We start from the raw sequence: 22,786 nt of genomic DNA on the forward strand, positions 1-22,786 counted from the left end.
AAGCTGAACGCGCCTGCTCTCGTCAGATCGCAGACTTCTACCCAGCTTAGGGCCTGGTAAGTACCAGCATGGGAGACTGGCTGGGAATCCCGGGTGCAGTTGACATTTTAATCTGTTGCCGCCTTCCGCTCCGATTCGGAAAAGGATTTATTGATGCTTAAATCCACAATACACAGGGTGTGAAGCTGTCAACGGCCATCCTAAGCCTGAACGTGCCTGCTCTCCTCAGATCGCAGACCGCTGCCCGGCAGTTACCGGCATGGGAGACTGGCTGGCAATCCAAGGTGCCGTTGACATTTTGCTTTGTTGCCGCCTTCCTCTCCGATTAATAAAAATATTTATTGATGCTTAAATGCACCTGGGAATCCCGGGTGCAGTTGACATTATGCTCTGTTGCCGCCTTCCGTTCCGATTCCGAAAAGGATTTATTGATGCTTAAATGCACAGTATAAAAAGCATGAAGCTGTCAATGGCCATCCTAAGCTGAACGCGCCTGCTCTCGTCAGATCGCAGACTGCGACCCAGCTTAGGGCCCGGTAAGTACTAGCATGGGAGACTGGCTGGGAATCCCAGGTGTTGTTGACATTTTGCTCTGTAGCCGCCTTCCGCTCCGATTCCGAAAAGGATTTATTGATGCTTAAATCCACAGTATACAGGGTGTGAAGCCGTCTACGGCTATCCTAAGCTGAATGTGCCTGTTCTTGTCAGATCGCAGACTGCTGCCCGGCAAGTACGGGCATGGGAGACTGGCTGGCAATCCAAGGTGCTATTGACATTTTGCTCTGTTGCCGCCTTCCTCTCCGATTCCGAAAAGGATTTATTGATGCTTAAATGCACAGTATAAAAAGCATGAAGCTGTCAATGGCCATCCTAAGCTGAACGCGCCTGCTCTCGTCAGATCGCAGACTGCTACCCAGCTTAGGGCCCGGTAAGTACCAGCATGGGAGACTGGCTGGGAATCCTGGGTGCCGTTGACATTTTGCTCTATTGCTGCTTTCCGCTCCGATTCCGAAAAGAATTTATTGATGCTTAAATCCACAGTAGACAAGGTGTGAAGCTGTCGACGGCCATCCTAAGCTTAACGCGCCTGCTCTTGTCAGATCGCAGACTGGTACAGATCTTAGGGCCCGGTAAGTACCGGCATGGGACACTGGCTCGGAATCCCGGCTGCCGTTGACATTTTGCTCTGTTGCCGCCTTCCGTTTCCGATTCCGAAAAGGATTTATTGATGCTTAAATGCACAGTATAAAGGGCAAGAAGCTGTCAACGGCCATCCTAAGCTGAACGTGCCTGCTCTCGTCAGATCACAGACTGCTACCCAGCTTAGGGCTCGGAAAGTACCAGCATGGGAGACTGGCTGGGAATCCCAGGTGTCGTTGACATTTTGCTCTGTTGCCGCCTTACGCTCCGATTCCGAAAAGGATTTATTGATGCTTAAATCCACAGTATACAGGGTGTGAAGATGTCTACGGCCATCCTAAGCTGAATGCGCCTGTTCTCGTCAGATCGCAGATTGCTACCCAGCTTCGGGCCTGGTAAGTACCAGCATGGGAGACTGGCTGGGATTCCCGGGTGGAGTTGACATTTTGCTCTGTTTCTGCTACGAGTCCGAAAATTATTTATTGATGCTTAAATCCACAGTATACAAAGTGTGAAGCTGTCAACGGCCATCCTAAGCTGAACGCGCCTGCTCTCGTCAGATCGTAGACTTCTACCCAGCTTAGGGCCTGGTAAGTACCAGCATGGGAGACTGGCTGGGAATCCCGGGTGCAGTTGACATTTTAATCTGTTGCCGCCTTCCGCTCCGATTCGGAAAAGGATTTATTGATGCTTAAATCCACAATACACAGGGTGTGAAGCTGTCAGCGGCCATCCTAAGCCTGAACGTGCCTGCTCTCCTCAGATCACAGACTGCTGCCCGGCAGTTACCGGCATGGGAGACTGGCTGGCAATACAAGGTGCCATTGACATTTTGCTCTGTTGCCGCCTTCCTCTCCGATTAATAAAAATATTTATTGATGCTTAAATCCACAATATACAAGGCGTGAAGATGTCAACGGCCATCCTAAGCTGAACGCGCCTGCTCTCGTCAGATCGCAGACCGCTACCCAGCTTAGGGCCCAGTAAGTACCGGCATGGGAGACTGGCTGGGAATCCGGGTGCAGTTGACATTTTGCTCTGTTGCCGCCTTCCGTTCCGATTCCGAAAAGGATTTATTGATGCTTAAATGCACAGTATAAAAAGCATGAAGCTGTCAATGGCTGTCCTAAGCTGAACGCGCCTGCTCTCGTCAGATCGCAGACTGCTACCCAGCTTAGGGCCTGGTAAGTACTGGCATGGGAGACTGGCTGGGAATCCCGGGTGCCGTTGACATTTTGCTCTATTGCTGCCTTCCGCTCCGATTCCGAAAAGAATTTATTGATGCTTAAATCCACAGTATACAAGGTGTGAAGCTGTCGACGGCCATCCTAAGCTTAACGCGCCTGCTCTTGTCAGATCGCAGACTGGTACAGATCTTTGGGCCGGTAAATACCGGCATGGGACACTGGCTGGGAATCCCGGCTGCCGTTGACATTTTGCTCTGTTGCCGCCTTCCGTTTCCGATTCCGAAAAGGATTTATTGATGCTTAAATGCACAGTATAAAGGGCGAGAAGCTGTCAACGGCCATCCTAAGCTGAACGTGCCTGCTCTCGTCAGATCGCAGACTGCTACCCAGCTTAGGGCCCGGTAAGTACCAGCATGGGAGACTGGCTGGGAATCCCAGGTGCAGTTGACCTGTTGCTCTGTTGCCGCCTTATGCTCCTTACGCTTACGATTTATTGATGCTTAAATCCACAGTATACAGGGTGTGAAGATGTCTACGGCCATCCTAAGCTGAATGCGCCTGTTCTTGTCAGATCGCAGACTGTTACCCAGCTTAGGGCCTGGTAAGTACCAGCATGGGAGTCTGTCTGGGAATCCCGGGTGCAGTTGACACTTTAATCTGTTGCCGCCTTCCGCTCCGATTCGGAAAAGGATTTATTGATGCTTAAATCCACAATACACAGGGTGTGAAGCTGTCAACGGCCATCCTAAGCCTGAACGTGCCTGCTTCTCCTCAGATCGCAGACTGCTGCCCGGCAGTTACCGGCATGGGAGACTGGCTGGCAATCCAAGGTGCCGTTGACATTTTGCTTTGTTGCCGCCTTCCTCTCCGATTAATAAAAATATTTATTGATGCTTAAATCCACAGTATACAAGGCGTGAAGATGTCAACGGCCATCCTAAGCTGAACGCGCCTGCTCTCGTCAGATCGCAGACTGCTACCCAGCTTAGGGCCCAGTAAGTACCGGCATGGGAGACTGGCTGGGAATCCCGGGTGCAGTTGACATTATGCCCTGTTGCCGCCTTCTGTTCCGATTCCGAAAAGGATTTATTGATGCTTAAATGCACAGTATAAAAAGCATGAAGCTGTCAATGGCCATCCTAAGCTGAACGCGCCTGCTCTCGTCAGATCGCAGACTGCTACCCAGCCTAGGGCCCATTAAGTACCGGCATGGGAGACTGGCTGGGAATCCCGGGTGTAGTTGACATTTTGCTCTGTTGCCGCCTTCCGTTCCGATTCCGAAAAGGATTTATTGATGCTTAAATGCACAGTATAAAAATCATGAAGCTGTCAATGGCCATCCTAAGCTGAACGCGCCTGCTCTCGTCAGATTGCAGACTGCTACCCAGCTTAGGGCTCAATAAGTACCGGCATGGGAGACTGGCTGGGAATCCCGGGTGCAGTTGACATTTTGCTCTGTTGCCGCCTTCCGCTCCGATTCCGAAAAAAGATTTATTGATGCTTAAATGCGCAGTATAAAAATCATGAAGCTGTCAATGGCCATCCTAAGCTGGACGCGCCTGCTCTCGTCACATCGCAGACTGCTACCCAGCTTAGGGCCCGGTAAGTACTGGCATGGGTGACTGGCTGGGAATCCCGGTTGCCGTTGACATTTTGCTCTTATGCCGCCTTCAGTTCCGATTCCGAAAAGGATTTATTGATGCTTAAATGCACAGTATAAAAAGCATGAAGCTGTCAATGGCCATCCTAAGCTGAACGCGCCTGCTCTCATCAGATCGCAGACTGCTACCCAGCTTAGGGCCCGGTAAGTACCAGCATGGGAGACTGGCTGGGAATCCCGGGTGCCGTTGACATTTTGCTCTATTGCTGCTTTCCGCTCCGATTCCGAAAAGAATTTATTGATGCTTAAATCCACAGTATACAAGGTGTGAAGCTGTCGACGGCCATCCTAAGCTTAACGCGCCTGCTCTTGTCAGATCGCAGACTGGTACAGATCTTAGGGCCCGGTAAGTACCGGCATGGGACACTGGCTGGGAATCCCGGCTGCCGTTGACATTTTGCTCTGTTGCCGCCTTCCGTTTCCAATTCCGAAAAGGATTTATTGATGCTTAAATGCACAGTATAAAGGGCAAGAAGCTGTCAACGGCCATCCTAAGCTGAACGTGCCTGCTCTCGTCAGATCGCAGACTGCTACCCAGCGTAGGGCTCGGAAAGTACCAGCATGGGAGACTGGGTGGGAATCCCAGGTGTCGTTGACATTTTGCTCTGTTGCCGCCTTACGCTCCGATTCCGAAAAGGATTTATTGATGCTTAAATCCACAGTATACAGGGTATGAAGATGTCTACGGCCATCCTAAGCTGAATGCGCCTGTTCTCGTCAGATCGCAGACTGCTACCTAGCTTCGGGCCTGGTAAGTACCAGCATGGGAGACTGGCTGGGAATCCCGGGTGGAGTTGACATTTTGCTCTGTTTCTGCTACGAGTCCGAAAATTATTTATTGATACTTAAATCCACAGTATACAAAGTGTGAAGCTGTCAACGGCCATCCTAAGCTGAACGCGCCTGCTCTCGTCAGATCGCAGACTTCTACCCAGCTTAGGGCCTGGTAAGTACCAGCATGGGAGACTGGCTGGGAATCCCGGGTGCAGTTGACATTTTAATCTGTTGCCGCCTTCCGCTCCGATTCGGAAAAGGATTTATTGATGCTTAAATCCACAATACACAGGGTGTGAAGCTGTCAACGGCCATCCTAAGCCTGAACGTGCCTGCTCTCCTCAGATTGCAGACCGCTGCCCGGCAGTTACCGGCATGGGAGACTGGCTGGCAATCCAAGGTGCCGTTGACATTTTGCTTTGTTGCCGCCTTCCTCTCCGATTAATAAAAATATTTATTGATGCTTAAATGCACCTGGGAATCCCGGGTGCAGTTGACATTATGCTCTGTTGCCGCCTTCCGTTTCGATTCCGAAAAGGATTTATTGATGCTTAAATGCACAGTATAAAAAAGCACGAAGCTGTCAATGGCCATCCTAAGCTGAACGCGCCTGCTCTCGTCAGATCGCAGACTGCTACCCTGCCTAGGGCCCATTAAGTACCGGCATGGGAGACTGGCTGAGAATCCCGGGTGCAGTTGACATTTTGCTCTGTTGCCGCCTTCCGTTCCGATTCCGAAAAGGATTTATTGATGCTTAAATGCACAGTATAAAAATCATGAAGCTGTTAATGGCCATGCTAAGCTGAACGTGCCTGCTCTCGTCAGATCGCAGACTGCTACCCAGCTTAGGGCCTGGTAAGTACTGGCATGGGACACTGGCTGGGAATCTCGGCTGCCGTTGACATTTTGCTCTGTTGCCGCCTTCCGTTCCGATTCCGAAAAGGATTTATTGATGCCTAAATGCACAGTATAAAGGGCGAGAAGCTGTCAACGGCCATCCTAAGCTGAACGTGCCTGCTCTCGTCAGATTGCAGACTGCTACCCAGCTTAGGGCTCAGTAAGTACCGGCATGGGAGACTGGCTGGGAATCCCGGGTGCAGTTGACATTTTGCTCTGCTGCCGCCTTCCGCTCCGATTCCGAAAAAGGATTTATTGATGCTTAAATGCGCAGTATAAAAACCATGAAGCTGTCAATGGCCATCCTAAGCTGAACGCGCCTGCTCTCGTCACATCGCAGACTGCTACCCAGCTTAGGGCCCGGTAAGTACTGGCATGGGAGACTGGCTGGGAATCCCGGTTGCCGTTGACATTTTGCTCTTATGCCGCCTTCAGTTCCGATTCCGAAAAGGATTTATTGATGCTTAAATGCACAGTATACAAAGGGTGAAGCTGTCAACGGCCATCCGAAGCTGAACGCGCCTGCTCTCGTCAGACTGCTACCCAGCTTAGGGCCTGGTAAGTACCAGCATGGGAGACTGGCTGGGAATCCCGGGTGCAGTTGACATTTTAATCTGTTGCTGCCTTCCGCTCCGATTCGGAAAAGGATTTATTGATGCTTAAATGCACAGTATAAAGGGCGTGAAGCTGTCAACGGCCATCCTAAGCTGAACGCGCCTGCTCTCGTCAGATCGCAGACTGCTACCCAGCTTAGGGCCCAGTAAGTACTAGCATGGGAGACTGGCTGGGAATCCCAGGTGTTGTTGACATTTTGCTCTGTAGCCGCCTTCCGCTCCGATTCCGAAAAGGATTTATTGATGCTTAAATCCACAGTATACAGGGTGTGAAGATGTCTACGGCCATCCTAAGCTGAATGCGCCTGTTCTCGTCAGATCGCAGACTGGTACAGATCTTAGGGCCCGGTAAGTACCGGCATGGGACACTGGCTGGGAATCCCGGCTGCCGTTGACATTTTGCTCTGTTGCCGCCTTCCGTTCCGATTACGAAAAGGATTTATTGATGCTTAAATGCACAGTATAAAGGGCGAGAAGCTGTCAACGGCCATCCTAAGCTGAACGCGCCTGCTCTCATCAGATCGCAGACTGCTACCCAGCTTAGGGCCTGGTAAGTACCAGCATGGGAGACTGGCTGGGAATCCCGGGTGCAGTTGACATTTTAATCTGTTGCCGCCTTCCGTTCCGATTCTGAAAAGGATTTATTGATGCTTAAATGCACAGTATACAGGGTGTGAAGATGTCTACGGCCATCCTAAGCTAAATGCGCCTGTTCTCGTCAGATCGCAGACTGGTACAGATCTTAGGGCCCGGTAAGTACCGGCATGGGACACTGGCTGGGAATCCCGGCTGCCGTTGACATTTTGCTCTGTTGCCGCCTTCCGTTCCGATTCCGAAAAGGATTTATTGATGCTTAAATGCACAGTATAAAGGGCGAGAAGCTGTCAACGGCCATCCTAAGCTGAACGCGCCTGCTCTCGTCAGATCGCAGACTGCTACCCAGCTTAGGGCCCGGTAAGTACCAGCATGGGAGACTGGCTGGGAATCCCGGGTGCAGTTGATATTTTGCTCTTTTGCCGCCTTCCGCTCCGATTCGGAAAATTATTTATTGATGCTTAAATGCACAGTATAAAGGGCGCAAAGCTGTCAACGGCCATCCTAAGCTGAACACGCCTGCTCTCGTCAGACCGCTACCCAGCCTAGGCCCGGTAAGTACCAGCATGGGAGACTGGCTGGGAATCCCAGGTGTTGTTGACATTTTGCTCTGTAGCCGCCTTCCGCTCCGATTCCGAAAAGGATTTATTGATGCTTAAATCCACAGTATACAGGGTGTGAAGCCGTCTACGGCTATCCTAAGCTGAATGTGCCTGTTCTTGTCAGATCGCAGACTGCTGCCCGGCAAGTACGGGCATGAGAGACTGGCTGGCAATCCAAGGTGCTATTGACATTTTGCTCTGTTGCCGCCTTCCTCTCCGATTCCGAAAAGGATTTATTGATGCTTAAATGCACAGTATAAAAAAGCATTAAGCTGTCAATGGCCATCCTAAGCTGAACGCGCCTGCACTTGTCCGATCGCAGACTGCTACACAGCTTAGGGCCCGGTAAGTACTGGCATGGGAGACTGGCTGGGAATCCCGGGTGCTGTTGACATTTTGCTCTATTGCTGCCTTCCGCTCCGATTCCGAAAAGAATTTATTGATGCTTAAATCCACAGTATACAAGGTGTGAAGCTGTCGACGGCCATCCTAAGCTTAACGCGCCTGCTCTCGTCAGATCGCAGACTGGTACAGATGTTAGGGCCCGGTAAGTACCGGCATGAGACACTGGCTGGGAATCCCGGCTGCCGTTGACATTTTGCTCTGTTGCCGCCTTCCGTTCCGATTCCGAAAAGGATTTATTGATGCTTAAATGCACAGTATAAAGGGCGAGAAGCTGTCAACGGCCATCCTAAGCTGAACGTGCCTGCTCTTGTCAGATCGCAGACTGCTACCCAGCTTAGGGCCCGGTAAGTACCAGAATGGGAGACTGGCTGGGAATCCCAGGTGTCGTTGACATTTTGTTCTGTTGCCGCCTTCCGCTCCGATTCCGAAAAGGATTTATTGATGCTTAAATCCACAGTATACAGGGTGTGAAAATGTCTACGGCCTTCCTAAGCTGAATGCGCCTGTTCTCGTCAGATCGCAGACTGCTACCCAGCTTCGGGCCTGGTAAGTACCAGCATGGGAGACTGGCTGGAATCCCGGCTGCCGTTGACATTTTGCTATGTTTCTGCTCCGATTACGAAAATTATTTATTGATGCTTAAATCCACAGTATACAAAGTGGGAAGCTGTCAACGGCCATCCTAAGCTGAACGCGCCTGCTCTCGTCAGATCGCAGACTGCTACCCAGCTTAGGGCCCGGTAAGTATCAGCATGGGAGACTGGCTGGGAATCCCAGGTGTTGTTGACAATTTGCTCTGTAGCCGCCTTCTGCTTCGATTCCGAAAAGGATTTATTGATGCTTAAATCCACAGTATACAGGGTGTGAAGCCGTCTACGGCTATCCTAAGCTGAATGTGCCTGTTCTTGTCAGATCGCAGACTGCTGCCCGGCAAGTACGGGCATGGGAGACTGGCTGGCAATCCAAGGAACTATTGACATTTTGCTCTGTTGCCGCCTTCCTCTCCGATTCCGAAAAGGATTTATTGATGCTTAAATGCACAGTATAAAAAGCATGAAGCTGTCAATGGCCATCCTAAGCTGAACGCGCCTGCTCTCGTCAGATCGCAGACTGCTACCCAGCTTAGGGCGCGGTAAGTACTGGCATGGGAGACTGGCTGGGAATCCCAGGTGCCGTTGACATTTTGCTCTATTGCTGCCCTCCGCTCCGATTCCGAAAATAATTTATTGATGCTTAAATCCACAGTATACAAGGTGTGAAGCTGTCGACGGCCATCCTAAGCTTAACGCGCCTGCTCTCGTCAGATCGCAGACTGGTACAGATCTTAGGTCCCGGTAAGTACCGGCATGGGACACTGGCTGGGAATCCCGGCTGCCGTTGACATTTTGCTCTGTTGCCGCCTTACGCTCCGATTCCGAAAAGGATTTATTGATGCTTAAATCCACAGTATACAGGGTGTGAAGATGTCTACGGCCATCCTAAGCTGAATGCGCCTGTTCTCGTCAGATCGCAGACTGCTTCCCAGCTTCGGGCCTGGTAAGTACCAGCATGGGAGACTGGCTGGGAAACCCGGGTGCAGTTGACATTTTGCTCTGTTTCTGCTCCGATTCCGAAAATTATTTATTGATGCTTAAATCCACAGTATACAAAGTGTGAAGCTGTCAACGGCCATCCTAAGCTTAACGCGCCTGCTCTCGTCAGATCGCAGACTGGTACAGATCTCAGGGCCCGGTAGGTACCGGCATGGGACACTGGCTGGGAATCCCGGGTGCAGTTGACATTTTGCTCTGTTGCCGCCTTCCGCTCCGATTCGGAAAATTATTTATTGATGCTTAAATGCACAGTATAAAGGGCATGAAGCTGTCAACAGCCATCCTAAGCTGAACGCGCCTGCTCTCGTCAGATCGCAGACTGCTACCCAGCTTAGGGCCCGGTAAGTACCCGCATGGGAGACTGGCTGGGAATCTCAGGTGTTGTTGACATTTTGCTCTGTAGCCGTCTTCCGCTGCGATTCCGAAAAGGATTTATTGGTGCTTAAATCCACAGTATACAGGGTGTGAAGCCGTCTACGGCTATCCTAAGCTGAATGTGCCTGTTCTTGTCAGGTCGCAGACTGCTGCCCGGCAAGTACGGGCATGGGAGACTGGCTGGCAATCCAAGGTGCTATTGACATTTTGCTCTGTTGCCGCCTTCCTCTCCGATTCCGAAAAGGATTTATTGATGCTTAAATGCACAATATACAAGGCGTGAAGATGTCAACGGCCATCCTAAGCTGAACGCGCCTGCTCTCGTCAGATCGCAGACTGCTACCCAGCTTAGGGCCCGGTAAGTACTGGCATGGGAGACTGGCTGGGAATCCTGGGTGCTGTTGAAATTTTGCTCTATTGCTGCCTTCCGCTCCGATTCCGAAAAGAATTTATTGATGCTTAAATCCACAGTATACAAGGTGTGAAGCTGTCGACGGCCATCCTAAGCTTAACGCGCCTGCTCTCGTCAGATCGCAGACTGGTACAGATCTTAGGGCCCGGTAAGTACCGGCATGGGACACTGGCTGGGAATCCCGGCTGCCGTTGACATTTTGCTCTGTTGCCGCCTTACGCTCCGATTCCGAAAAGGATTTATTGATGCTTAAATCCACAGTATACAGGGTGTGAAGATGTCTACGGCCATCCTAAGCTGAATGCGCCTGTTCTCGTCAGATCGCAGACTGCTTCCCAGCTTCGGGCCTGGTAAGTACCAGCATGGGAGACTGGCTGGGAATCCCGGGTGCAGTTGACATTTTGCTCTGTTTCTGCTCCGATTCCGAAAATTATTTATTGATGCTTAAATCCACAGTATACAAAGTGTGAAGCTGTCAACGGCCATCCTAAGCTGAACGCGCCTCCTCTCGTCAGATCGCAGACTGCTACCCAGCTTAGGGCCCGTTAAGTACCAGCATGGAAGACTGGCTGGGAATCCCAGGTGGTGTTCACTTTTTGCTCTGTAACCGCCTTTCGCTTCGATTCCGAAAATGATTTATTGATGCTTAAATCCACAGTATACAGGGTGTGAAGCCGTCTACGGCTATCCTAAGCTGAATGTGCCTGTTCTTGTCAGATCGCAGACTGCTGCCTGGCAAGTACGGGCATGGGAGACTGGCTGGCAATCCAAGGTGCTATTGACATTTTGCTCTGTTGCCGCCTTCCTCTCCGATTCCGAAAAGGATTTATTGATGCTTAAATGCACAGTATAAAAAGCATAAAGCTGTCAATGGCCATCGTAAGCTGAACGCGCCTGCTCTCGTCAGATCGCAGACTGCTACCCAGCTTAGGGCCCGGTAAGTACTGGCAGGGGAGACTGGCTGGGAATCCCAGGTGCCGTTGACATTTTGCTCTATTGCTGCCTGCCGCTCCGATTCCGAAAATAATTTATTGATGCTTAAATCCACAGTATACAAGGTGTGAAGCTGTCGACGGCCATCCTAAGCTTAACGCGCCAGCTCTCGTCAGATCGCAGACTGGTACAGATCTTAGGGCCCGGTAAGTACCGGCATGGGACACTGGCTGGGAATCCCGGCTGCCGTTGACATTTTGCTCTGTTGCCGCCTTCCGTTCCGATTCTGAAAAGGATTTATTGATGCTTAAATGCACAGTATACAGGGTGTGAAGATGTCTACGGCCATCCTAAGCTGAATGCGCCTGTTCTCGTCAGATCGCAGACTGCTTCCCAGCTTCGGGCCTGGTAAGTACCAGCATGGGAGACTGGCTGGGAATCCCGGGTGCAGTTGACATTTTGCTCTGTTTCTGCTCCGATTCCGAAAATTATTTATTGATGCTTAAATCCACAGTATACAAAGTGTGAAGCTGTCAACGGCCATCCTAAGCTGAACGCGCCTGCTCTCGTCAGATCGCAGACTGCTACCCAGCTTAGGGCCCGTTAAGTACCAGCATGGGAGACTGGCTGGGAATCCCGGCTGCCGTTGACATTTTGCTCTGTTGCCGCCTTCCGTTCCGATTCCGAAAAGGATTTATTGATGCTTAAATGCACAGTATAAAGGGCGAGAAGCTGTCAACGGCCATCCTAAGCTGAACGCGCCTGCTCTCGTCAGATCGCAGACTGCTACCCAGCTTAGGGCCCGGTAAGTACCAGCATGGGAGACTGGCTGGGAATCCGGGCTGCCGTTGACATTTTGCTCTGTTGCCGCCTTCCGTTTCGATTCCGAAAAGGATTTATTGATGCTTAAATGCACAGTATACAGGGTGTGAAGATGTCTACGGCCATCCTAAGCTGAATGCGCCTTTTCTCGTCAGATCGCAGACTGGTACAGATCTTAGGGCCCGGTAAGTACCGGCATGGGACACTGGCTGGGAATCCCGGCTGCCGTTGACATTTTGCTCTGTTGCCGCCTTCCGTTCCGATTCCGAAAAGGATTTATTGATGCTTAAATGCACAGTATAAAGGGCGAGAAGCTGTCAACGGCCATCCTAAGCTGAACGCGCCTGCTCTCGTCAGATCGCAGACTGCTACCCAGCTTAGGGCCCGGTAAGTACCAGCATGGGAGACTGGCTGGGAATCCGGGCTGCCGTTGACATTTTGCTCTGTTGCCGCCTTCCGTTTCGATTCCGAAAAGGATTTATTGATGCTTAAATGCACAGTATACAAAATGTGAAGCTGTCAACGGCCATCCTAAGCTGAACGCGCCTGCTCTCATCAGATCGCAGACTGCTACCCAGCTTAGGGCCTGGTAAGTACCAGCATGGGAGACTGGCTGGGAATCCCAGGTGCAGTTGACATTTTAATCTGTTGCCGCCTTCCGTTCCGATTCTGAAAAGGATTTATTGATGCTTAAATGCACAGTATACAGGGTGTGAAGATGTCTACGGCCATCCTAAGCTAAATGCGCCTGTTCTCGTCAGATCGCAGACTGCTTCCCAGCTTCGGGCCTGGTAAGTACCAGCATGGGAGACTGGCTGGGAATCCCGGGTGCAGTTGACATTTTGCTCTGTTTCTGCTCCGATTCCGAAAATTATTTATTGATGCTTAAATCCACAGTATACAAAGTGTGAAGCTGTCAACGGCCATCCTAAGCTGAACGCGCCTGCTCTCGTCAGATCACAGACTGCTACCCAGCTTAGGGCCCGTTAAGTACCAGCATGGGAGACTGGCTGGAAATCCCAGGTGTCGTTGACATTTTGCTCTGTTGCCGCCTTCCGTTCCGATTCCGCAAAGGATTTATTGATGCTTAAATGCACAGTATAAAGGGCGAGAAGCTGTCAACGGCCATCCTAAGCTGAACGCGCCTGCTCTCGTCAGATCGCAGACTGCTACCCAGCTTAGGGCCCGGTAAGTACCAGCATGGGAGACTGGCTGGGAATCCCGGCTGCCGTTGACATTTTGCTCTGTTGCCGCCTTCCGTTTCTATTCCGAAAAGGATTTATTGATGCTTAAATGCACAGTATACAAAATGTGAAGCTGTCAACGGCCATCCTAAGCTGAACGCGCCTGCTCTCGTCAGATCGCAGACTGCTACCCAGCTTAGGGCCCGGTAAGTACCAGCATGGGAGACTGGCTGGGAATCCCGGGTGCAGTTGACATTTTGCTCTGTTGCCGCCTTCCGCTCCGATTCGGAAAATTATTTATTGATGCTTAAATGCACAGTATAAAGGGCGTGAAGCTGTCAACGACCATTCTAAGCTGAACGCGCCTGCTCTCGTCAGATCACAGACTGCTACCCAGCTTAGGCCCGGTAAGTACCAGCATGGGAGACTGGCTGGGAATCCCGGCTGCCGTTGACATTTTGCTCTGTTGCCGCCTTCCGTTCCGATTCCGCAAAGGATTTATTGATGCTTAAATGCACAGTATAAAGGGCGAGAAGCTGTCAACGGCCATCCTAAGCTGAACGCGCCTGCTCTCGTCAGATCGCAGACTGCTACCCAGCTTAGGGCCCGGTAAGTACCAGCATGGGAGACTGGCTGGGAATCCCGGCTGCCGTTGACATTTTGCTCTGTTGCCGCCTTCCGTTTCTATTCCGAAAAGGATTTATTGATGCTTAAATGCACAGTATACAAAATGTGAAGCTGTCAACGGCCATCCTAAGCTGAACGCGCCTGCTCTCGTCAGATCGCAGACTGCTACCCAGCTTAGGGCCCGGTAAGTACCAGCATGGGAGACTGGCTGGGAATCCCGGGTGCAGTTGACATTTTGCTCTGTTGCCGCCTTCCGCTCCGATTCGGAAAATTATTTATTGATGCTTAAATGCACAGTATAAACGGCGTGAACCTGTCAACGACCATCCTAAGCTGAACGCGCCTGCTCTCGTCAGATCACAGACTGCTACCCAGCTTAGGCCCGGTAAGTACCAGCATGGGAGACTGGCTGGGAATCCCAGGTGTTGTTGACATTTTGCTCTGTAGCCGCCTTCCGCTCCGATTCCGAAAAGGATTTATTGATGCTTAAATCCACAGTATACAGGGTGTGAAGCCGTCTACGGCTATCCTAAGGTGAATGCGCCTGCCCTCGTCAGATCGCAGACTGCTACCCAGCTTAGGGCCCGTTAAGTACCAGCATGGGAGACTGGCTGGGAATCTCAGGTGTTGTTGACATTTTGCTCTATTGCTGCCTTACGCTCCGATTCCGAAAAGAATTTATTGATGCTTAAATCCACAGTATACAAGGTGTGAAGCTGTCGACGGCCATCCTAAGCTTAACGCGCCTGCTCTCGTCAGATCGCAGACTGGTACAGATCTTAGGGCCCGGTAAGTACCGGCATGAGACACTGGCTGGGAATCCCAGGTGTCGTTGACATTCTGTTCTGTTGCGGCCTTCCGCTCCGATTCCGAAAAGGATTTATTGATGCTTAAATCCACAGTATACAGGGTGTGAAGATGTCTATGGCCATCCTAAGCTGAATGCGCCTGTTCTCGTCAGATCGCAGACTGCTACCCAGCTTCGGGCCTGGTAAGTACCAGCATGGGAGACTGGCTGGGAATCCCGGCTGCCGTTGACATTTTGCTCCGATTCCGAAAATTATTTATTGATGCTTAAATCCACAGTATACACAGTATACAAAGTGTGAAGCTGTCAACGGCCATCCTAAGCTGAACGCGCCTGCTCTCGTCAGATCGCAGACTGCAACCCAGCTTAGGGCCCGTTAAGTACCAGCATGGGAGACTGGCTGGGAATCCCGGGTGCAGTTGACATTTTAATCTGTTGCCACCTTCCGCTCCGATTCGGAAAAGGATTTATTGATGCTTAAATCCACAATATACAGGGTGTGAAGCTGTCAACGGCCATCCTAAGCCTAAACGTGCCTGCTCTCCTCAGATCGCAGACTGCTGCCCGGCAGTTACCGGCATGGGAGACTGGCTGGCAATCCAAGGTGCCATTGACATTTTGCTTTGTTGCCGCCTTCCTCTCCAATTAATAAAAATATTTATTGATGCTTAAATCCACAATATACAAGGCGTGAAGATGTCAACGGCCATCCTAAGCTGAACTCGCCTGCTCTCGTCAGATTGCAGACTGCTACCCAGCTTAGGGCCCGGTAAGTACCAGCATGGGAGACTGGCTGGGAATCCCAGGTGTTGTTGACATTTTGCTCTGTAGCCGCCTTCCGCTCCGATTCCGAAAAGGATTTATTGATGCTTAAATCCACAGTATACAGGGTGTGAAGCCGTCTACGGCTATCCTAAGCTGAATGTGCCTGTTCTTGTCAGATTGCAGACTGCTGCCCGGCAAGTACGGGCATGGGAGACTGGCTGGCAATCCAAGGTGCTATTGACATTTTGCTCTGTTGCCGCCTTCCTCTCCGATTCCGAAAAGGATTTATTGATGCTTAAATGCACGGTATAAAAAGCATGAAGCTGTCAATGGCCATCCTAAGCTGAACGCGCCTGCTCTCGTCAGATCGCAGACTGCTACCCAGCTTAGGGCCCGGTAAGTACTGGCATGGGAGACTGGTTGGGAATCCCGGGTGCCGTCGACATTTTGCTCTATTTCTGCCTTCCGCTCCGATTCCGAAAATAATTTATTGATGCTTAAATCCATAGTATAAAGGGCGAGAAGCTATCAACGGCCATCCTAAGCTGAACGCACCTGCTCTCGTCAGATCGCAGACTGCTACCCAGCTTAGGGCCCGGTAAGTACCAGCATGGGAGACTGGCTGGGAATCCCAGGTGTTGTTGACATTTTGCTCTGTAGCCGCCTTCCGCTTCGATTCCGAAAAGGATTTATTGATGCTTAAATCCACAGTATACAGGGTGTGAAGCCGTCTACGGCTATCCTAAGCTGAATGTGCCTGTTCTTGTCAGATCGCAGACTGCTGCCAGGAAAGTACAGGCATGGGAGACTGGCTGGCAATCCAAGGAACTATTGACATTTTGCTCTGTTGCCGCCTTCCTCTCCGATTCCGAAAAGGATTTATTGATGCTTAAATGCACAGTATAAAAAGCATGAAGATGTCAATGGCCATCCTAAGCTGAACGTGCCTGCTCTCGTCAGATTGCAAACTGCTACCCAGTTTAGGGCCTGGTAAGTACTGGCATGGGAGACTGGCTGGGAATCCCAGGTGCCGTTGACACTTTGCTCTATTGCTGCCCTCCGCTCCGATTCCGAAAATAATTTATTGATGCTTAAATTCACAGTATACAAGGTGTGAAGCTGTCGATGGCCATCCTAAGCTTAACGCGCCTGCTCTCGTCAGATCGCAGACTGGTACAGATCTTAGGGCCCGGTAAGTACCGGCATGGGACACTGGCTGGGAATCCCGTCTGCTGTTGACATTTTGCTCTGTTGCCGCCTTACGTTCCGATTCCGAAAAGGATTTATTGATGCTTAAATGCACAGTATAAAGGGCGTGAAGCTGTCAAAGGCCATCCTAAGCTGAACGCGCCTGCTCTCGTCAGATCGCAGACTGCTACCCAGCTTAGGGCCTGGTAAGTACCAGCATGGGAGACCGGCTGGGAATCCCGGGTGCATTTGACATTTTAATCTGTTGCCGCCTTCCGCTCCGATTCGGAAAAGGATTTATTGATGCTTAAATGCACAGTATAAAGGGCGTGAAGCTGTCAACGGCCATCCTAAGCTGAACGCGCCTGCTCTCGTCAGATCGCAGACTGCTACCCAGCTTAGGGCCCGGTAAGTACCAGCATGGGAGACTGGCTGGGAATCCCAGGTGTCGTTGACATTTTGCTCTGTTGCCGCCTTACGCTGCTATTCCGAAAAAGATTTAGTGATGCTTAAATCCACAGTATACAGGGTGTGAAGATGTCTACGGCCATCCTAAGCTGAATGCGCCTGTTCTCGTCAGATCGCAGACTGCTACCCAGCTTCTGGCCTGGTAAGTAGCAGCATGGGAGACTGGCTGGGAATCCCGGGTGCAGTTGACATTCTGCTCCGATTCCGAAAATTATTTATTGATGCTTAAATCCACAGTATACAAAGTGTGAAGCTGTCAACGGCCATCCTAAGCTGAACGCGCCTGTTCTCGTCAGATCGCAGACTGCTACCCAGCTTGGAGCCTGGTAAGTACCAGCATGGGAGACTGGCTGGGAATCCCGGGTGCAGTTGACATTTTAATCTGTTGCCGCCTTCCCCTCCGATTCGGAAAATGATTTATTGATGCTTAAATCCACAATATACAGGGTGTGAAGCTGTCAACGGCCATCCTAAGCCTGAACGTGCCTGCTCTCCTCAGATCGCAGACTGCTGCCCAGCTTCGGGCCTGGTAAGTATCAGCATGGGAGACTGGCTGGGAATCCCGGGTGCAGTTGACATTTTGCTCTGTTTCTGCTCCGATTCCGAAAATTATTTATTGATGCTTAAATCCACAGTATACAAATTGTGAAGCTGTCAACGGCCATCCTAAGCTGAACGAGCCTGCTCTCTTCAGATCGCAGACTGCTACCCAGTTTAGGGCCTGGTAAGTACCAGCATGGGAGACTGGCTGGGAATCCCGGGTGCAGTTGACATTTTAATCTGTTGCCGCCTTCCGCTCCTATTCGGAAAAAGGATTTATTGATGCTTAAATCCACAATACACAGGGTGTGAAGCTGTCAACGGCCATCCTAAGCCTGAACGTGCCTGCTCTCGTCAGATCGCAGACTGCTACCCAGCTTAGGGCCTGGTAAGTACCAGCATGGGAGACTGGCTGGGAATCCCGGGTGCAGTTGACATTTTAATCTGTTGCCGCCTTCCGCTCCTATTCGGAAAAAGGATTTATTGATGCTTAAATGCACAGTATAAAGGGCGTGAAGCTGTTAACGGCCATCCTAAGCTGAACGCGCCTTCTCTCGTCAGATCGCAGACTGCTACCCAGCTTAGGGCCCGGTAAGTACCCGCATGGGAGACTGGCTGGGAATCTCAGGTGTTGTTGACATTTTGCTCTGTAGCTCTGTAGACATTTTGCTCCGATTCCGAAAAGGATTTATTGATGCTTAAATCCACAATATACAGGGTGTGAAGCCGTCTACGGCTATCCTAAGCTGAATGCGCCTGTTCTTGTCAGATCGCAGACTGCTGCCCGGCAAGTACGGGCATGGGAGACTGGCTGGCAATCCAAGGTGCTATTGACATTTTGATCTGTTGCCGCCTTCCTCTCCGATTAAAAAAAATATTTATTGATGCTTAAATCCACAGTTTACAAAGAGTGAAGATGTCAACGGCCATCCTAAGCTGAACGCGCCTGTTCTCGTCAGATCGCAGACTGCTACCCAGCTTAGGGCCCGGTAAGTACTGGCATGGGAGACTGGCTGGGAATCCCGTGTGCCGTTGATATTTTGCTCTATTGCTGCCTTACGCTCCGATTCCGAAAAGAATTTATTGATGCTTAAATCCACAGTATACAAGGTGTGAAGCTGTCGACGGCCATCCTAAGCTTAACGCGCCTGCTCTCGTCAGATCACAGACTGGTACAGATCTTAGGGCCCGGTAAGTACCGGCATAGGACACTGGCTGGGAATCCCGGCTGCCGTTGACATTTTGCACTGTTGCCGCCTTCCGTTCCAATTCCGAAAAGGATTTATTGATGCCTAAATGCACAGTATAAAGGGCGAGAAGCTGTCAACGGCCATCCTAAGCTGAACGCGCCTGCTCTCGTCAGATCGCAGACTGCTACCCAGCTTAGGGCCCGGTAAGTACCAGCATGGGAGACTGGCTGGGAGTCCCAGGTGTCGTTGACATTTTGCTCTGTTGCCGCCTTCCGCTCCGATTCCGAAAAGGATTTATTGATGCTTAAATCCACAGTATACAGGGTGTGAAGATGTCTACGGCCATCCTAAGCTGAATGCGCCTGTTCTCGTCAGATCACAGACTGCTACCCAGCTTCGGGCCTGGTAAGTACCACCATGGGAGACTGGCTGGGAATCCCGGGTGCAGTTGACATTTTGCTCTGTTTCTCCTCCGATTCCGAATTTTTTTTATTGATGCTTAAATCCACAGTAAACAAAGTGTGAAGCTGTAAACGGCCATTCTAAGCTGAACGCGCCTGCTCTCGTCAGATCGCAGACTGCTACCCAGCTTAGGGCCTGGTAAGTACCAGCATGGGAGACTGGCTGGGAATCCCGGGTGCAGTTGACATTTTAATCTGTTGCCGCCTTCCGCTCCGATTCGGAAAAGGATTTATTGGTGCTTAAATCCACAATATACAGGGTGTGAAGCTGTCAACGGCCATCCTAAGCCTGAACGTGCCTGCTCTCCTCAGATCGCAGACTGTTGCCCGGCAGTTACCGGCATGGGAGACTGGCTAGCAATCCAAGGTGCCATTGACATTTTGCTCCGTTGCCGCCTTACTCTCCGATTAATAAAAATATTTATTGATGCTTAAATCCACAATATACAAGGCGTGAAGCTGTCAACGGCCATCCTAAGCTGAACGCGCCTGCTCTCGTCAGATCGCAGACTGCTACCCAGCTTAGGGCCTGGTAAGTACCAGCATGGGAGACTGGCTGGGAATCCCGGGTTCAGTTCACATTTTAATCTGTTGCCGCCTTCCGCTCCGATTCGGAAAATGATTTATTGATGCTTAAATCCACAACATACAGGGTGTGAAGCTGTCAACGGCCATCCTAAGCCTGAACGTGCCTGCTCTCCTCAGATCGCAGACTGCTGCCCGGCAGTTACCGGCATGGGAGACTGGCTGGCAATCCAAGGTGCCATTGACATTTTGCTCTGTTGCCGCCTTCCTCTCCGATTAAAAAAATATTTATTGATGTTTAAATCCACAATATACAATGCGTGAAGTTGTCAACGGCCATCCTAAGCTGAACGCGCCTGCTCTCGTCAGATCGCAGACTGCTACCCAGCTTAGGGCCCAGTAAGTACCGGCATGGGAGACTGGCAGGGAATCCCGGGTGCAGTTGACATTTTGCTCTGTTGCCGCCTTCCGCTCCGATTCCGAAAAGAATTTATTGATGCTTAAATCCACAGTATACAAGGTGTGAAGCTGTAGACGGCCATCCTAAGCTTAACGCGCCTGCTCTCGTCAGATCGCAGCCTTATACAGATCTTAGGGCCCGGTAAGTACCGGCATGGGACACTGGCTGGGAATCCCGGCTGCCGTTGACATTTTGCTCTGTTGCCGCCTTCCGTTCCGTTCCGATTCCGAAAAGGATTTATTGATGCTTAAATGCACAGTATACAAAGTGTGAAGCTGTCAACGGCCATCCTAAGCTGAACGCGCCTGCTCTCGTTAGATCGCAGACTGCTACTCAGCTTAGGGCCTGGTAAGTACCAGCATGGGAGACTGGCTGGGAATCCCGGGTGCAGTTGACATTTTATTCTGTTGCCGCCTTCCGCTCCGATTCGGAAAAGGATTTATTGATGCTTAAATGCACAGTATAAAGAGCATGAAGCTGTTAATGGCCATCCTAAGCTGAACGCGCCTGCTCTCGTCAGATCGCAGACTGCTACCCAGCTTAGGGCCTGGTAAGTACCAGCATGGGAGACTGGCTGGGAATCTCAGGTGTTGTTGACATTTTTCTCTGTAGCTCTGTAGACATTTTGCTCCGATTCCGAAAAGGATTTATTGATGCTTAAATCCACAATATACAGGGTGTGAAGCCGTCTACGGCTATTTTAAGCTGAATGCGCCTGTTCTTGTCAGATCGCAGACTGCTGCCCGGCAAGTACGGGCATGGGAGACTGGCTGGCAATCCAAGGTGCTATTGACATTTTTATCTGTTGCCGCCTTACTCTCCGATTAAAAAAAATATTTATTGATGCTTAAATCCACAGTATACAAGGTGTGAAGATGTCAACGGCCATCCTAAGCTGAACACGCCTGCTCTCGTCAGATCACAGACTGCTACCCAGCTTAGGGCCCGGTAAGTAACGGCATGGGAGACTGGCTGGGAATCCCGGGTGCAGTTGAAATTTTAATCTGTTGCCGCCTTCTGCTCCGATTCGGAAAAGGATTTATTGATGCTTAAATCCACAATACACAGGGTGTGAAGCTGTCAACGGCCATCCTAAGTCTGAACGTGCCTGCTCTCCTCAGATCGCAGACTGCTGCCCAGCAGTTACCGGCATGGGAGACTGGCTGGCAATCCAAGGTGCCATTGACATTTTGCTCTGTTACCGCCTTCCACTTCGATTAATAAAAATATTTATTGATGCTTAAATCCACAATATACAAGGCATGTAGATGTCAACGGCCATCCTAAGCTGAACGCGCCTGCTCTCGTCAGATCGCAGACTACTACCCAGCTTAGGGCCCAGTAAGTACCGGCATGGGAGACTGGCTGGGAATCCCGGGTGCAGTTGACATTATGCTCTGTTGCCGCCTTCCGTTCCGATTCCGAAAAGGATTTATTGATGCTTAAATGCACAGTATAAAAAGCATGAAGCTGTCAATGGCCATCCTAAGCTGAACTCGCCTGCTCTCGTCAGATCGCAGACTGCTACCCAGCTTAGGGCCCAGTAAGTACCGGCATGGGAGACTGGCTGGGAATCCCGGGTGCAGATGACATTTTGCTCTGTTGCCGCCTTCCGTTCCGATTCCGAAAAGGATTTATTGATGCTTAAATGCACAGTATAAAAATCATGAAGCTGTCAATGGCCATCCTAAGCTGAACGCGCCTGCTCTCGTCAGATCGCAGACTGCTACGCAGCTAAGGGCCCAGTAAGTACCGGCATGGGAGACTGGCTGGGAATCCCGGGTGCAGTTGACATTATGCTCTGTTGCCGCCTTCCGCTCCGATTCCGAAAAGAATTTATTGATGCTTAAATCCACAGTATACAAGGTGTGAAGCTGTCGACGGCCATCCTAAGCTTAACGCGCCTGCTCTCGTCAGATCGCAGACTGGTACAGATCTTAGGGCCCGGTAAGTACCGGCATGGGACACTGGCTGGGAATCCCGGCTGCCGTTGACATTTTGCTCTGTTGCCGCCTTCCGTTCCGTTCCGATTCCGAAAAGGATTTATTGATGCTTAAATGCACAGTATACAAAGTGTGAAGCTGTCAACGGCCATCCTAAGCTGAACGCGCCTGCTCTTGTTAGATCGCAGACTGCTGCCGGCAAGTACGGGCATGGGAGACTGGCTGGCAATCCAAGGTGCTATTGACATTTTGATCTGTTGCCGCCTTACTCTCCGATTAAAAAAAATATTTATTGATGCTTAAATCCACAGTATACAAGGCGTGAAGATGTCAACGGCCATCCTAAGCTGAACGCGCCTGCTCTCGTCAGATCGCAGACTGCTACCCAGCTTAGGGCCCGGTAAGTAACGGCATGGGAGACTGGCTGGGAATCCCGGGTGCAGTTGAAATTTTAATCTGTTGCCGCCTTCTGCTCCGATTCGGAAAAGGATTTATTGATGCTTAAATCCACAATACACAGGGTGTGAAGCTGTCAACGGCCATCCTAAGCCTGAACGTGCCTGCTCTCCTCAGATCGCAGACTGCTGCCCAGCAGTTACCGGCATGGGAGACTGGCTGGC

The 22,786-nt window shown here is 50.8% G+C and overlaps 21 pseudogenes; all 21 read left to right on the forward strand.

Moving 5' to 3' along the window:
* Nucleotides 1–465: 465 nt before the first annotated feature.
* Nucleotides 466–585, forward strand: LOC130352469 (5S ribosomal RNA; annotated as a pseudogene).
* A 272-nt stretch (nucleotides 586–857) lies between these two features.
* On the forward strand, nucleotides 858–977 carry LOC130336004 (5S ribosomal RNA; annotated as a pseudogene).
* Nucleotides 978–2,253: 1,276 nt separating this feature from the next.
* Nucleotides 2,254–2,373, forward strand: LOC130352992 (5S ribosomal RNA; annotated as a pseudogene).
* Nucleotides 2,374–2,657: 284 nt separating this feature from the next.
* On the forward strand, nucleotides 2,658–2,777 carry LOC130352404 (5S ribosomal RNA; annotated as a pseudogene).
* A 1,283-nt stretch (nucleotides 2,778–4,060) lies between these two features.
* On the forward strand, nucleotides 4,061–4,180 carry LOC130351388 (5S ribosomal RNA; annotated as a pseudogene).
* A 2,167-nt stretch (nucleotides 4,181–6,347) lies between these two features.
* Nucleotides 6,348–6,467, forward strand: LOC130352910 (5S ribosomal RNA; annotated as a pseudogene).
* Nucleotides 6,468–6,751: 284 nt separating this feature from the next.
* Nucleotides 6,752–6,871, forward strand: LOC130328083 (5S ribosomal RNA; annotated as a pseudogene).
* A 1,671-nt stretch (nucleotides 6,872–8,542) lies between these two features.
* On the forward strand, nucleotides 8,543–8,662 carry LOC130352865 (5S ribosomal RNA; annotated as a pseudogene).
* Nucleotides 8,663–11,919: 3,257 nt separating this feature from the next.
* On the forward strand, nucleotides 11,920–12,039 carry LOC130335662 (5S ribosomal RNA; annotated as a pseudogene).
* A 284-nt stretch (nucleotides 12,040–12,323) lies between these two features.
* LOC130335673 (5S ribosomal RNA) lies at nucleotides 12,324–12,443 on the forward strand (annotated as a pseudogene).
* An 82-nt stretch (nucleotides 12,444–12,525) lies between these two features.
* Nucleotides 12,526–12,645, forward strand: LOC130321863 (5S ribosomal RNA; annotated as a pseudogene).
* Nucleotides 12,646–13,124: 479 nt separating this feature from the next.
* Nucleotides 13,125–13,244, forward strand: LOC130333696 (5S ribosomal RNA; annotated as a pseudogene).
* An 82-nt stretch (nucleotides 13,245–13,326) lies between these two features.
* Nucleotides 13,327–13,446, forward strand: LOC130352626 (5S ribosomal RNA; annotated as a pseudogene).
* A 283-nt stretch (nucleotides 13,447–13,729) lies between these two features.
* LOC130333707 (5S ribosomal RNA) lies at nucleotides 13,730–13,849 on the forward strand (annotated as a pseudogene).
* Nucleotides 13,850–13,931: 82 nt separating this feature from the next.
* LOC130352627 (5S ribosomal RNA) lies at nucleotides 13,932–14,051 on the forward strand (annotated as a pseudogene).
* A 1,665-nt stretch (nucleotides 14,052–15,716) lies between these two features.
* Nucleotides 15,717–15,836, forward strand: LOC130352575 (5S ribosomal RNA; annotated as a pseudogene).
* Nucleotides 15,837–15,918: 82 nt separating this feature from the next.
* LOC130327492 (5S ribosomal RNA) lies at nucleotides 15,919–16,038 on the forward strand (annotated as a pseudogene).
* Nucleotides 16,039–16,714: 676 nt separating this feature from the next.
* LOC130331584 (5S ribosomal RNA) lies at nucleotides 16,715–16,834 on the forward strand (annotated as a pseudogene).
* Nucleotides 16,835–16,916: 82 nt separating this feature from the next.
* Nucleotides 16,917–17,036, forward strand: LOC130313956 (5S ribosomal RNA; annotated as a pseudogene).
* Nucleotides 17,037–18,909: 1,873 nt separating this feature from the next.
* On the forward strand, nucleotides 18,910–19,029 carry LOC130325780 (5S ribosomal RNA; annotated as a pseudogene).
* A 1,471-nt stretch (nucleotides 19,030–20,500) lies between these two features.
* On the forward strand, nucleotides 20,501–20,620 carry LOC130352801 (5S ribosomal RNA; annotated as a pseudogene).
* The last annotated feature ends 2,166 nt before the right edge of the window (nucleotides 20,621–22,786 follow it).

The sequence above is a fragment of the Hyla sarda genome, chromosome 1, assembly GCF_029499605.1.
Source record: "Hyla sarda isolate aHylSar1 chromosome 1, aHylSar1.hap1, whole genome shotgun sequence".
NCBI classification, from domain to species: domain Eukaryota; kingdom Metazoa; phylum Chordata; class Amphibia; order Anura; family Hylidae; genus Hyla; species Hyla sarda.